At 43.9% G+C, this 15,006-nt stretch overlaps 1 long non-coding RNA gene across 1 annotated transcript in view; it reads right to left on the bottom strand.

The window, feature by feature from the left end:
- Nucleotides 1–2,116: 2,116 nt before the first annotated feature.
- LOC115134715 (uncharacterized) overlaps nucleotides 2,117–15,006 on the bottom strand; it is a 146,951-nt gene continuing 134,061 nt past the window's right edge. The window contains exon 3 of the long non-coding RNA XR_003864359.2: nucleotides 2,117–2,398. This is a non-coding gene — a long non-coding RNA (uncharacterized LOC115134715). The remainder of the gene's footprint in view (nucleotides 2,399–15,006) is intronic.

The raw sequence follows: 15,006 nt of genomic DNA on the forward strand, positions 1-15,006 counted from the left end.
GATGCTGCCTCCACCATGCTTCACCATAGGGATGGTGCCAGGTTTCCTCCAGACGTGACGTGAAGCCTTCCCAGAAGAGCGGAGGCTGCTATACAGTAGCAGCAAAGGGCGGACCAACGCCATATTAATGCAGATGATTTTGGAATGAGATTTTCAACAAGCATGTAGTGTATTTGTGTCGATGCTGAAATATTCAGCATTTTATATCTTATAACAATAAGCTTTTGTGCTAATTTTGATTGAAATTGGTTCAGTGGGTACTGAGGGAACATAGGGGTGAGGGAACATAGGGCTGGGGGAACATAGGACTGGGGAACATAGGGCCGGGGGAACATAGGGCCGGGGGAACACAGGACCGAGGGAACATAGGACCGAGGGAACATAGGACCGAGGGAACATAGGACCGAGGGAACATAGGGTGCACCTCATCTGACTCATCTGCCTGGTGGCTGACTTGCCTACCTATGCCTGGCTGTGCCCCTCCCTTCTCTCTCCATCACTAGTTCGCTATTTCTTTGCTGTGAAAGAGTTTGTGTTCTCAAAAGTAGCCTACGGCAACTAGCCTACTCAGTTTCCTCCGCTGCAAAAATACTGAATCTTAGGAGTTGAGGGGTCGATTCATCTACCCAGAAATGGGAGTCAACGGGCAAGGAGTCGAGGAATCTATTATTTTGGAGTCGACTCACCACCACTATAGCTAGCTAGCCAGTTAGCCCTATTGACTATGGGGTTGCGATCTACGCTCTCTACAGTAGGTATTGTAGGCAGGTAAACCTGCCAGATTTAACACAGAATTAATTTATTAACGTATCAAGATAAAATATTGTAGTCAGGCAACATATGAGATGTAAATGGGAAATATTTAATTCTGTAGTCAGAGTTTATTTTCTCTCGCTTCAGACCAAATAATGTCCACCATTGATTTCAATACATTTTTCATAGTTTTTTACGTGGTTGTGTTATATTTCTGTGCATACTTTCCATTGAAGCTTGCATTGATGCATGCTTCAGAATGTGTACAAGCGAAGTACGCTTCCAAGAAGTGCTCTCCATCCTCCATTTCACATACTTTAATTTGGACTCATTCTCCGACTGATGCGTGCTCCAATGTGTGTGCTTGGAGCATGGTAGTATGCTGCTGATGTGTGTGTGTAGTAGAGTAACAGGCCTCCACAGCAGAACCAGTAGCAGCACAGCAGTCTGTCTGGAGGTTCCAGGAAAACATACATACAACAGGCCTTAATGGCCCCATGGTGACACCACGGGCTGGGGGTTGACAGGGCTCTGGGGTCCCTCTACACACACACATACACACCCACAGTCCGCCGAGCCTGACGACAGCCGCCCACCGCTCTGGTCATAAAATACCCAAATCCTCTTGGAACTGGTCGTCCAATCAGTAGATGAGTAAGGAGAGAACAGGACCAATTAGCTGTACCGATAGAAAGAGGTGGTTTGGAGGGTGATGCAGAGCTAGGACCAGGTCCAGCAGAGGGCCTGTAATCTGGATCAAAGCGGAATGAGCTGCTAGGCTCATTAGTACTCAGCCCTCGGTCCACACACACATGCATACACACACACACACACACACACACACACACACACACACACACACACACACACACACTAGAACTAATTGAGTGGGGCTCTAAAAGCAGATGACTGGCTGCTCACTTATTGCCTGCGTGCCGGCCAGCGCAATAAAAGTCCAACCGGCTGCCACAAGGCCCTGCAGGGGGAGAAACTGGTGACACGGCTTGCAGAGAGGAGCGCTCTCATGTGAAATTAAAGCATGAGGGAGAGCGAGAGAGACCCCCAAATCAAAATCGCAATGTCAGATTACACATTCACATGCCATGAAGATGGGAGGTGGGGGACATAATGGGGGTGTAAAGAGAGGGGTATGTGAGAGTATAACTGTAACCAGACTGTGTGTGTGTGTATGTGAGCTTGTGTAGTATGTCTGTGTTTTCTTACTTGTGTGATAAACTAACTGATTGTAATCAACCAGTTAGTCATACAGTATAGTCGCATCACATCACTACAGTACTGATTAACTTCCAAAAGACATTAAGAAGAAGCAAGATCAGAACAGCTGTAGTGGACAGTCTGCACTGTTTCCCAATTATTCATGATAGGAGAAAATGTCTTTGAACCACACCAATGTAACAGATGAGCTGGGACACTTTTCTCTCGTGCATGTGTGCATTGACAGCCAGGCAACTGTAACATACCAACAAGACCTGAACCAAAACCTATTAGTCAGTGAGAAGTTCTCCAAACCAGTACTTCCCCAATGTATTCATTTGACTGACATATAACATTTGGATGTTTGAAAGAGAAGTGTCCATACCTGTGTGATGTTCTCGGGGTCTCTGATGGGACAGATCAGCTGGGACTGTAAGAGACAAACACACAACAGTTTAGTGATGATGATGGGTTCATGGGAGAAAAAGAAAAAAAACGTCTTTTTTTTCACCTTTATTTAACCAGGTAGGCTAGTTGAGAACAAGTTCTCATTTACAACTGCAACCTGGCCAAGATAAAGCAAAGCAGTGCGACACAAACAACAACAGAGTTACACATGGAATAAACAAGCGTACAGTCAATAATACAGTAGTAAAAAAAGAAAGTCTATATACAGTGTGTGCAAATGGCGTGAGGAGGTAAGGCAAGAAATAGGCCATAGTAGCGAAGTAATCACAATTTAGCAAATGAAAACAATTGTTCTTATTGACAAAGTTCATTCAGAACGTATTCAGACACTGACTTTTTCCATATTTGTTATTTTACAGCCGTATTCTAAAATTGATTAAATAGTTTTTTCCCCTCATCAATCTACACACAATACCCCATAATGACAAAGCAAAAACAGTTGTTCAGAAATGTTTCCTAGATTAAGAAAATTATAAAACTGAAATAGCACATTTACATAAGTATTCATACCCTTTATTCAGTACTTTGTTGAAGCACCTTTGGCAGCGATTACATCATCAAGTCTTCTTGGCTATGACACTACAAGCTTGGCCCACCTGTATTTGGGGAGTTTCTCCTATTCTTCTCTGCAGATCCTCTCAAGCTCCGTCAGGTTGGATGGGGAGCATTGCTGCATTGCTGGGAGCATTGCATTGCTGCTGGGTTCAAGTCTGGGCTCTGGGTGGACCACTCAAGGACATTCAGAGACTGTCCCAAAGTCACTCCTGCATTGTCTTGGCTGTGTGCTTAGGGTCATTGTCCTTTTGGAAGGTGAACCTCCCCAGTCTGAGGTCCTGAGTGCTCTGGAGCAGGTTTTCATCAAGGATTTCTTTGTACTTTGCTCCGTTCATCTTTCCCTCGATCCTGACTAGTCTCCCAGTCCCTGCCACTGAAAAACATCCCCAGAGCATGATGCTGCCACCACCATGCTTCACCGTAGGGATGGTGCCAGGTTTCCTCTAGATGTGACGCTTGGCATTCAGGCCAAATAGTTCAATCTTGGTTATATAAGACCAGAGAACCTTGTTTCTCATGGTCTGAGAGTCCTTTAGGTGCCTTTCAGCAAACTCCAAGCGGGCTGTCATATGCCTTTTACTGAAGAGTGGCTTCCTTCTGGCCACTCTACCATAAAGGCTTGATTGGTGGAATGCTGCAATGATGGTTGTCCTTCTGGAAGGTTCTCCCATCTCCACAGAGGAACTCGAGCTCTGTCAGAGTGACCATCGGGTTCTTGGTCACCTCCCTAACCAAGGCTCTTTCCCCCGATTACTCAGTTTGGCAGGGCAGCCAGCTCTAGGAAGAGTCTTGGTGGTTCCAAACTTCTTCCTTTTAAGAATGATGGAGGCCACTGTGTTCTTGAGGACTTGCGGACCAATGCTGCAAACATTATTTGTCATTTCTGTCTCGGAGCTCTATGGACAATTCCTTCGACCTCAAGGTTTGGTTTTTGCTCTGACATGCACTGTCAACTGTGGGACCTTATATAGACAGGTGTGTGTCTTTATAAATCATGTCCAATGGACTCCAATGAAGTTGTAGAAACATCTTAAGGATGATCAATGGAAACAGGGTGCACCTGAGCTCAATTTCGAGTCTCATAGCAAAGGGTCTGAATACTGAATAGTTTTTTAGTTTTAATACATTTGCTAAACAATTAAAAAACCTGTTTTCACTTTGTAATTATTGGGTATTGTGTGTAGATTGATGAGGAATTTTATATATTTAATACATTTTAGAATAAGGCTGTGACGTAACAAAATGTGGAAAAATTCAAGGAGTCTGAATTCTTTCCGAATGTTCTGTATATTGGTACAGGTGTTGTTAGGCCATGCCAACATATCCTCTAAACACCAGCTTTGAGGACATTATCACTTTTATAAAACTTTATTTTGATGAATTTATTCATATTATTTCATCCTTCTACAAGATATAGTCCCGACACAAAGCTACCCAAGCCGGCTGGTTATTTGTTCTATCAATTTGGCTGCCAGAGACACGTTGTCTTTTTGTTCTGTATCTTTGCACGTGACCCAGTCGTTCGTTCAAAATGTTCCATTGCCATACTGGCTGGCAACATTCTTATCCTTTGCTTGCTAGCTAGCCAACTATGGCTAACTTACAGTCACGTCAAACAGTGCAGCCAGAATAACTGCAAAGGAGTTACATTGTGTTTGTTTAAGCTGTTTTCTAGTGATATTTATTTGGATACATCCATAACAATGAGCTAATGATGCACAATTTCACCTGGCAAAGAAAATGTGCTCTTTCGTCAGGACACTGTTGTTCAGAGGAGCTAGCCAACAACACAGCAACATAATCACTGCAAACTAGCTGCACTTCATTTAGTTTTACTTGTTTTCTATGACATTTCTAGTATATATCCAGAAAAATGATGCCAGCTGATTCAAGATTTCGACTGCTTTCTGTCTCGTCCCGACTTGTTCATTACTATGCGACAGCTAGTGATCCAATTTCAATGTTGGAAATGTCGAAGAGACAGACAGCAAGGTTTATACAAATCCCTGCTCTTGAAAACCAAATGCTAGTCTAAAACAAATGTGAGATAATGTCTTCATGCTTTTTATAGTGGAGATCAAATTTATACATTTCCTGTCTGGGCTGATGAGACAGCGGATTGTGAAGTGAGATGGAACAGAGTAAATACACATTTCAACATCATAGCTTTAGCTGGTGGTAACTTGTGGAATAGACACTGGCTGGAATGTGGTTTTAACCAATCAACATCCAAGATTAGACCCACCCGTTGTATAAACACATACACACACACACAATGTGTGCTGTCCTGTTTAAATAGGCAGCAATTTCAGAGTTAGAGTAGTGTGTGTGTGTGTGTGTGTGTGTGTGTGTGTGTGTGTGTAACTACACGTCTGTGTACATGCGTTTTCGTGCATGTGTTCGTATGCGCATGTGCACGCATGTGTGTGTGTGTGCAAGAGCGAGATCAGACCTGCTCAGAAGCCCCTCTGCCTGAAGCCTTATTGGAACGCACACATGGAACATATAATTGAATGAGGAACGGTCTCTCACTGGATCGAGACACTTTTCTGGCACGGCAACCAAAGCATGAGGTCGGTGTGGACTTTAGCGCTTCGCTGCTTTCATTCAAATTTTTACACTTTTATTTGGTTCGGCCCCTCTCAGTGTGTTCGCTCTAAATCATCCCGGGGCCAAGGCATGCGTAATGTAATGAACTTGTGTTGTTCAATACTTTTAGAAAACATTATATGAAATCAGATATAATAAAGAATGGAAAAGATTGCATGTCCAAGTCACAGAGGCTGGCTGGGCTGCTGCTGCTGGAGAGCAGTACTCCTGCGCTGTGTCTGCTGCCAAGATGGTGGAGTGTGTGTTGGGCTCCTGGTCTGCACTGCTTTACCACACACACACACACACACACACACACACACACACACACACACACACACACACACACACAACAAGGTGCACAGTCACACAGGGGCACTCACACACACACACACACACACACACACACACACACACACACACACAAGGGCACGAGCACATGCACACACACAGGCAGGGTCGTATGCACGCACACACACACACACACACACACACAAACACCATCACGTACACACACCAGAGCCTGTATCATCCACCCCTGGCTCCACACTCTCTCACTCTTCTCTACTCACTATCACTTCACACAGATTGGACACTGATGCCAGCCCAAGGTGTATTTGCAAAGCCAGTTAAGAGATAGTCATTAGGAAGATGCACTCAAACAAACACACACAGTTACAGACACACACAAACAAACGGATGCGAGTGGTAATGTGTGCGGCAGGCCAGAGGCAGCTCAGATTGACACTGCTTACCGTGATTTACAATCCACAGCCACAGATAAATAAACCATGTGTGTTAACAAGCTCTTAGTTTTATTAGTGTTTTACAGGCCGACAATCAACACAAGCAACAGCACATTTTTCTTATCCCATTAACTCCCTGTGAGACGCTGGAATCAACATCAAGACAAGCCCAAAACGCAGCTGTTGTCAGCTTGAGAGTGATCTCAGTCAAAGCTCTAATTAATGTCCATGATCTGAAATTATTCCATATGAAAACCATAGGAGGGAATAAGATTTAATAAGAGATAAATATGTCAACAGCAGAAGCCCATCTCCAGTTCTGTTATAGTTAATATACTGTGGCTCTTTTTGAAAACTGTAGAGAATAAGATTTAATCTTTTTGAATAATAAGAGATACGTGTCAATAGCAGAAGCCCATTCCCCGTTCTGTGTTAAGATTCATAGACATCTTTGTGAATTTATCTAACTGTTTCCATTTTGATAGGAGGTGGTGCTCCTATCAGGTTAAAGAATGGCCAGGACGGAAACATACGCGGAAACATTAAGAGTCGTACCCTGGTTGATGCTGAATTCTGTTTAAGAGAGTTTGGTGTTTTCCCCATTCTCCCCTTTGCTCAGATCTCTCACACAGTCTTACACAGTCACATACACGGTGCCTTGACTCACAGAAGTGTGTATTACATAAAATAATGCACACACGCACGCACACACACCGTAACCTGCTGCACCTCTCTCAGTCCCCGGGGAGTCCAGTAAAGGACAGGCCAGAGCACCGCCTTGACACGGCAACATCCAGGCCTGGGAACCAACAGTTACGGCCGTAAGAAAAGTCTGAGGCTTGCCGAGGGGTGGTGGCTACTCAACTATGAGCACAGCCTTTTATATGCACGGATTAAGTTGTGTGTACATGACCCCAAATGTTCCCTTTCCTCGTTCCTCTGAAGCTCTATAGCTACACACAGGCTTGGGTTTCAGTCCTGTCGCTTATAAATCACTGTCACATGTTCCAACAATGAGTAGTGCTGAAAATCTGAATGGGAACCATGATAAAAATCCAATCCCTTTTCGACGAGGTCTGCCGAGTTTAAACACTAAATTTAAACCTCCTTCAGATGTAACTCAACGATCCTCCAGTCACCTGTGTGTGTGTGTGTGTGTGTGTGCTTACTGAAGGCGGGCAGAGCCCACCCTGCAGCGGAGACACATGCTCTCACATGCTCGTACTGACCCACAAGTCTTTAGCACTGCCTCAACGCCCTAGACGATATGCAACCATTTCCCCCCTCAGAATACCACTTTAATTGTAAGCACATTGTAAGCACATTTCAGAATGCAGGTCTATTGGAATACAATTGTAATATATGCAAGCGCACAGTGGGATAAGCCAATCAATAATGAGGGAAACAAAGCTATTATGAGCAGTAGAACAATGGCTAGAGGTTGTATTCTGATGACTGGAATGCAGTGTTTAAAAGGCAAGTGCCAAGAAGGTTAATCTGGTTAGCTAAACACGGTTAATATATGGCCCAAGTTCACAAAGCCTTCCAAGAGAGTTGCTCAACCTATGGCTTTTCCTGTCACCCTGGAAGTTTACATGGATACGTCTCTCCCCAAGCCTTGACATACATACGTATCAATCAAAAGTTTGGACACACCTACTCATTCAAGGGTTTTTCTTGATTTTGACTATTTTCTACATTGTAGAATAATAGTGAAGACATCAAACTATGAAATAACACATATGGAATCATGTAGTAACCATAACAATTGTTAAACAAATCTAAATATATTTATATTTGAGATTCTTCAAAGTTGCCACCCTTTGCCTTGATGACAGTTTTGCACACTCTTGGCACTCTCAACCAGCTTCATGAGGTAGTCACCAGGAATGCATTTCAATTAACAGGTGTGCCTTGTTCAAAGTTAATTTGTGGAATTTATTGTCTTCTTAATGCGTTTGAGCCAATCAGTTGTGTTGTGACAAGGTAGGGGTGGTATACAGAAGATAGCCCTATTTGGTAAAAGACCAAGTCCATATTATGGCAAGAACAGCTCAAATAAGCAAAGAGAAACGACAGTCCATCATTACTTTAAGACATGAAGGTCAGTCAATACGGAACATTTCAAGAACTTTGAAAGAGCTCAGAGGAGACTGTGTGAATCAGGCCTTCATGGTCTAATTGCTGCAAAGAAACCACTACTAAAGGACAACAATAATAATAAGAAACTTGCTTGGGTCAAGAAACACGAGCAATGAACATTAGACCGGTGGAAATCTGTGCTTTGGTGTGATGAGTCCTAATTTGGGATTTTTGTTTCCAACAGCCATGTCTTTGTGAGAGTAGGTGAACAGATGATCGCTGTATGTGTGGTTCCCATCGTGAAGCATGGAGGAGGAGGTGTGATGTGTGGGGTAATTTGCTGGTGATACTGTCTGTGATTTATTTCGAATTCAAGGTACACTTAACCAGCATGGCTACCACAGCATTCTGCAGCGATACGCCATCGCATCTGGTTTGTGCTTAGTGGGACTATCATTTGTTTTTCAACATGACAATGACCCAACACACCTCCAGCCTGTGTAAGGGATATTTGACCCAGAAGGAGAGTGATGGAGTGCTGGATCAAATGACCTGGCCTCCACAATCACCCAAACCTCAACCCAATTGAAATGGTTAGGGATGAGTTAGACCGTAGAGTGAAGGAAAAGCAGCCAACAAGTGCTCAGCATATGTGGGAACTCCTTCAAGACTGTTTGAAAAGCATTCCTCATGAAGCTGGTTGAGAGAATGCCAAGCTGTCATCAAGGGAAAGGGTGGCAACTTTGAAGAATCTCAAATATTTAATATATTTTGATTTGTTTAAAACTTTTTTGGTTACTACATGATTCCATATGTGTTATTTCATAGTGTTGATATCTTCACTATTATTCTACAATGTAGAAAATAGTACAAATAAAGAATAACCCTTGAATGAGTCATCCTTCTCTTTCAGTAAACACTATTTTATTCATAGGTACCCAAGATTTGGTTTGACATTACATTTACATTTACATTTAAGTCATTTAGCAGACGCTCTTATCCAGAGCGACTTACAAATTGGTGCATTCACCTTATGACCTCCAGTGGAACAGTAGTGCATCTAAATCTTTTCAGGGGGAGGGGGGGTGAGAGGGATTACTTTATCCTATCCTAGGTATTCCTTAAAGAGGTGGGGTTTCAGGTGTCTCCGGAAGGTGGTGATTGACTCCGCTGTCCTGGCGTCGTGAGGGAGTTTGTTCCACCATTGGGGGGCCAGAGCAGCGAACAGTTTTGACTGGGCTGAGCGGGAACTGTACTTCCTCAGTGGTAGGGAGGCGAGCAGGCCAGAGGTGGATGAACGCAGTGCCCTTGTTTGGGTGTAGGGCCTGATCAGAGCCTGGAGGTACTGAGGTGCCGTTCCCCTCACAGCTCCGTAGGCAAGCACCATGGTCTTGTAGCGGATGCGAGCTTCAACTGGAAGCCAGTGGAGGGAGCGGAGGAGCGGGGTGACGTGAGAGAACTTGGGAAGGTTGAACACCAGACATGAGTTGTAGGGGTTTAATGGCACAGGCAGGGAGCCCAGCCAACAGCGAGTTGCAGTAATCCAGATGACAGTCACCTGCGCCGCTTCCTGTGTGAGGCAGGGTCGACATGTTGTAGAGCATGAACACAGGAACGGGCCACCGCCTTGATGTTAGTTGAGAACGACAGGGTGTTGTCCAGGATCACGCCAAGGTTCTTAGCGCTCTGGGAGGAGGACACAATGGAGTTGTCAACCGTGATGGCGAGATCATGGAACGGGCAGTCCTTCCCCGGGAGGAAGAGCAGCTCCGTCTTGCCGAGGTTCAGCTTGAGGTGGTGATCCGTCATCCACACGGATATGTCTGCCAGACATGCAGAGATGCGATTCGCCACCTGGTCATCAGAAGGGGGAAAGGAGAAGATTAATTGTGTGTCGTCTGCATAGCAATGATAGGAGAGACCATGTGAGGTTATGACAGAGCCAAGTGACTTGGTGTATAGCGAGAATAGGAGAGGGCCTAGAACAGAGCCCTGGGGGACACCAGTGACACCACATTCTTGGCAATAGGTGGATACCAAGCTACCGCATCTGCTTGTACATGACATCAGAGCTACATAGATCTGAAAACACACATTTCCAATCAGTCACCGAGTGACAAATCAGTTCAGATGAGTACACAAATAAAACATGAATGGGTGAACTGTTGTTGTAAGTGGCTTTTTTCTACTCGCAGAGCCAATATGGGCCTTTGTTCCTCGTTTTGAATGCCGGCCAATGAAGCGAGAACACATATCCTCTGGCGACTTGGTTATCGTGTTTGATCAGAGCATGATATTGCCAAGTCAAAACAAGTTAGAAAAATATTAATCCTCTGTTGATGTACAGTATATAACACTTTCAATCAAAGTAAATCACAGTTTCCTCCCATGGGATACGTTCCCTTGGATGCTTTGTTGTGTTCTCTTTATGTGCTGTTTGTGTCATCGTCCCCTATAGACTCTCCTCCAACGGCATCCTGGATGAAGATCCCGCTTCGATCCAAACCAACTTCTCACACGGAGCCAAGAGCCAGGAGCCAAATCACACTTTCACATCAACAAGAAACATGGCAGTACTCAGCATGGGAACAGCACCAACAACAGCCACACCAAAGCTCCGACTGAGCTTATCACATACCCCTTCACCAGCAGAACTAGAGCGGGGCCAGGAGAGCTGAGTCTAAACACTAAACCACATCTCCCAGAGGATCTGTGATGGAGAGTTTAAAATGAATGCAAATCCAGATCCACCTATGACACCACTGTTTCCCCACCTGAGATGGGAGCTCAAACATATTATTATATACAGTGGGGTAAAAAAGTATTTAGTCAGCCACCAAATGTGCAAATTCTCCCACTTAAAAAGACGAGAGAGGCCTGTGATTTTCATCATAGGTACACTTCAACTATGACAGACAAAATGAGAAAAAAAATCCAGAAAATCACATTGTAGGATTTTTTATGAATTTATTTGCAAATTATGGTGGAAAATAAGTATTTGGTCACCTACAAACAAGCAAAATTTCTGGCTCTCACAGACCTGTAACGTCTTCTTTAAGAGGCTCCTCTGTCCTCCACTCGTTACCTGTATTAATGGCACCTGTTTGAACTTATTATCAGTATAAAAGACACCTGTCCACAACCTCAAACAGTCACATTCCAAACTCCACTATAGCCAAGACCAAAGAGCTGTCAAAGGACACCAGAAACAAAATTGTAGACCTGCACCAGGCTGGGAAGACTGAATCTGCAATAGGTAAGCAGCTTGGTTTGAAGAAATCAACTGTGGGAGCAATTATTAGGAAATGGAAGACATGCAATACCACTGATAATCTCCCTCGATCTGGGGCTCCACACAAGATCTCACCCCGTGGGGTCAAAATTATCACAAGAACAGTGAGCAAAAATCCCAGAACCACACGGGGGGACCTAGTGAATGACCTGCAGAGAGCTGGGACCAAAGTAACAAAGCCTACCATCAGTAACACACTACGCCGCCAGGGACTCAAATCCTGCAGTGCCAGACGTGTCCCCCTGCTTAAGCCAGTACATGTCCAGGCCCGTCTGAAGTTTGCTAGAGAGCATTTGGATGATCCAGATGAAGATTGGGAGAATGTCATATGGTCAGATGAAACCAAAATATAACTTTTTGGTAAACTCAACTTGTCGTGTTTGGAGGACAAGGAATGCTGAGTTGCATCCAAAGAACACCATACCTACTTTCTGCAAAGGGACCAGGACGACTGATCCGTGTAAAGGAAAGAATGAATGGGGCCATGTATCGTGAGATTTTGAGTGAAAACATCCTTCCATCAGCAAGGGCATTGAAGATGAAATGTGGCTGGGTCTTTCAGCATGACAATGATCCCAAACACACCACCCGGGCAACGAAGGAGTGGCTTCGTAAGAAGCATTTCAAGGTCCTGGAGTGGTCTAGTCAGTCTCCAGATCTCAACCCCATAGAAAATCTTTGGAGGGAGTTGAAAGTCCGTGTTGCCCAGCAACAGCCCCAAAACATCACTGCTCTAGAGGAGATCTGCATGGAGGAATGGGCCAAAATACCAGCAACAGTGTTTGAAAACCTTGTGAAGACTTACAGAAAACGTTTGACCTCTGTCATTGCCAACAAAGGGTATATAAAAGTATTGAGATAAACTTTTGTTATTGACCAAATACTTATTTTCCACCAGAATTTGCAAATAAATTCATTAAAAAATCCTACAATGTGATTTTCTGGATTTTTTTCTCATTTTGTCTGTCATAGTTGAAGTGTACCTATGATGAAAATTACAGGCCTCTCTCATCTTTTTAAGTGGGAGAACTTGCACAATTGGTGGCTGACTAAATACTTTTTTGCCCCACTGTATATTCAATAAATCCTAAATAATCATAATAACTGTACTGGGACAATAAAACGCTCTGTGTTACTTTCAAAACCGTTGTAAAAGAAGAGAAATGTGGGCCCGAGCAGCCGAGTTGTTACCTACAGACAAAAGATTAGCCCGCAGACTCACACACTCATACTCCATATCTAACCAGTTGCGTGCGAGTGCGGCCAACCCCCTCTCTCAACATACCCCTGCCCCATCTCAACCCCACCTTTCCTGGCCACCGGACACAGTGCCTCACCTACGCCAGCCCCAGCTCAACCTGCCATGCTCCCAAATAAATAACTCAAGGAGAAAGTCACAGAGGTGCCCCTGACTTTTCCCTTTGTCTTTTTTGGTTACAACTCAATAACCAAAGAAAGAAAGTGAGATTCATGGGCGAGCTCATCTACAATAACACATAAAAACCGCTGCTGTGTATGTGGAGCGGTAATGCCTTTGTGTGCTGATTCTAGTCTGAATCCCATGAGGGGTGTGTGGTGGAAATTTGGAGGGAAGTGAACAGTGAAGAAAGGAGAGTCTGGGCTCCGATCAAGGCGCATTCACTCAGACAGGACCTGCATGGACGCCTGCAGAGCAGTAGGAACTACAGTACAAACCTTTTCCCACTATTGTGCTGACCCGAACTGTACTGTGCTGGCTCCATTATTTTCTTATCACATATCCCTTCCCAGCAACTATAGTGAATTTGTAACCAAGCCTGCACAGCACAGCTTGGCTCAGCTAAGAAGTATGAAAATGGTCTAGGACTGGTGTTGCAAAGAGTCTGAAATTTTCCATGGGAAGTTAAGCCTTGGAATTTGGGGAATTTTGCTTAAATTCATCAAAAAAGTTAGCCAGTGAACCTTTTTTGTGGGATACAGGTAAGGCAATTCTAGGTCTTGTGGCATATTTTTGTTAAACTATCCCCAATTCAATGGAATTGCAAACCTCTGCATGCACAGTGCATTCTTCCACCACATGTACAGCTGATTCTCCAGATCTTGCACACTAATGAGATGCTATTGAGCCCACACTACTACACTGTCTGAGCCAAGGACTAGATGCGTTCTGGTAAGTTTTGACTACAATACTGCGTGGGGTGAATAAATTTTATATGACATACATGATTTTTTGTTAACTAGTAAATAGTAGCCTACAGCATACAGCAAAGTGTGTTTACATTTTTTCTTAACTTGTTAACAATTTCTGCTAGGTAGTTTTTGCTACAATGTGGGGTTTAGCTTGCTTTAGCCTGCTAATCGAGGAGTGTTAAATAACCTGTTTCCATATATGTTTCATTTTAAAACATTTATCTTACTAAGGGGTTGTTTAATCTAACTGCGTAACTATGTATCTGTACATGGAATTGTATTTGGGTTTTTCTTTCAGGAAAATGCCACGGGCACTATCTGATGTGTGGAGACATTTCACTGCAACTAATGTAGAAGGAAAAGCTGTGTACATTTGCAAATACTGTGCCAAATCATATGTGAAGAATGCAACAAAGATACAGAATCATCTGGCCAAGTGCATAAAGTTCCCTCAGCGCTCACAACAAGCAACCTCTGACAAAAGTCCCTCTACTTCTATTCAAGGTGAAAATGATGAATCAGACACCTTATAGCAACAGCTCATGGTCCTCCTGGAATCAGATGTTTTTTTGACTCAATGGAGGAACGTAGTCAGAGAAATGGTGATGAATGTCTTGCTCAAGCTGTGTATGCAACTGGTTCAGCTCTGATGCTCACAGGCAATGTGTATTGGAAGAAATTTCTGAATATTCTTTGCCCAGCATACACCCCTCCAACCAGACATGCTTTATCTACTAATTTGCTGGATGCAGAGTTCAAGTGAAGGTCAAGCAAGTCATAGAGAGAGCAGACTGTATTGCAATCATCTCTCTACATTGCAGATGAGCTGAAAGCAGTCATCAATCACCTTGGACCACAGAAGATATTTGCACTGGTGACAGACAATGCTGCAAACATGAAGGCTGCTTGGTCTAAAGTGGAGGAGTCCTACCTTCACATCACACCCATTGGCTGTGCTGCTCATACATTGAATCTGCTCCTCAAGGACATCATGGCACTGAAAACAATGGATACACTCTACAAGAGAGCCAAGGAAATGGTTAGCTATGTGAATGGTCATCAAGTTATAGCAGCAATCTACCTCACCAAGCAAAGTGAGAAGAATAAGAGCACCACATTGAAGCTGCCCAGCAACAC

This window comes from Oncorhynchus nerka, linkage group LG9a (assembly GCF_034236695.1).
Source record: "Oncorhynchus nerka isolate Pitt River linkage group LG9a, Oner_Uvic_2.0, whole genome shotgun sequence".
Classification (NCBI taxonomy): Eukaryota; Metazoa; Chordata; class Actinopteri; order Salmoniformes; family Salmonidae; genus Oncorhynchus; species Oncorhynchus nerka.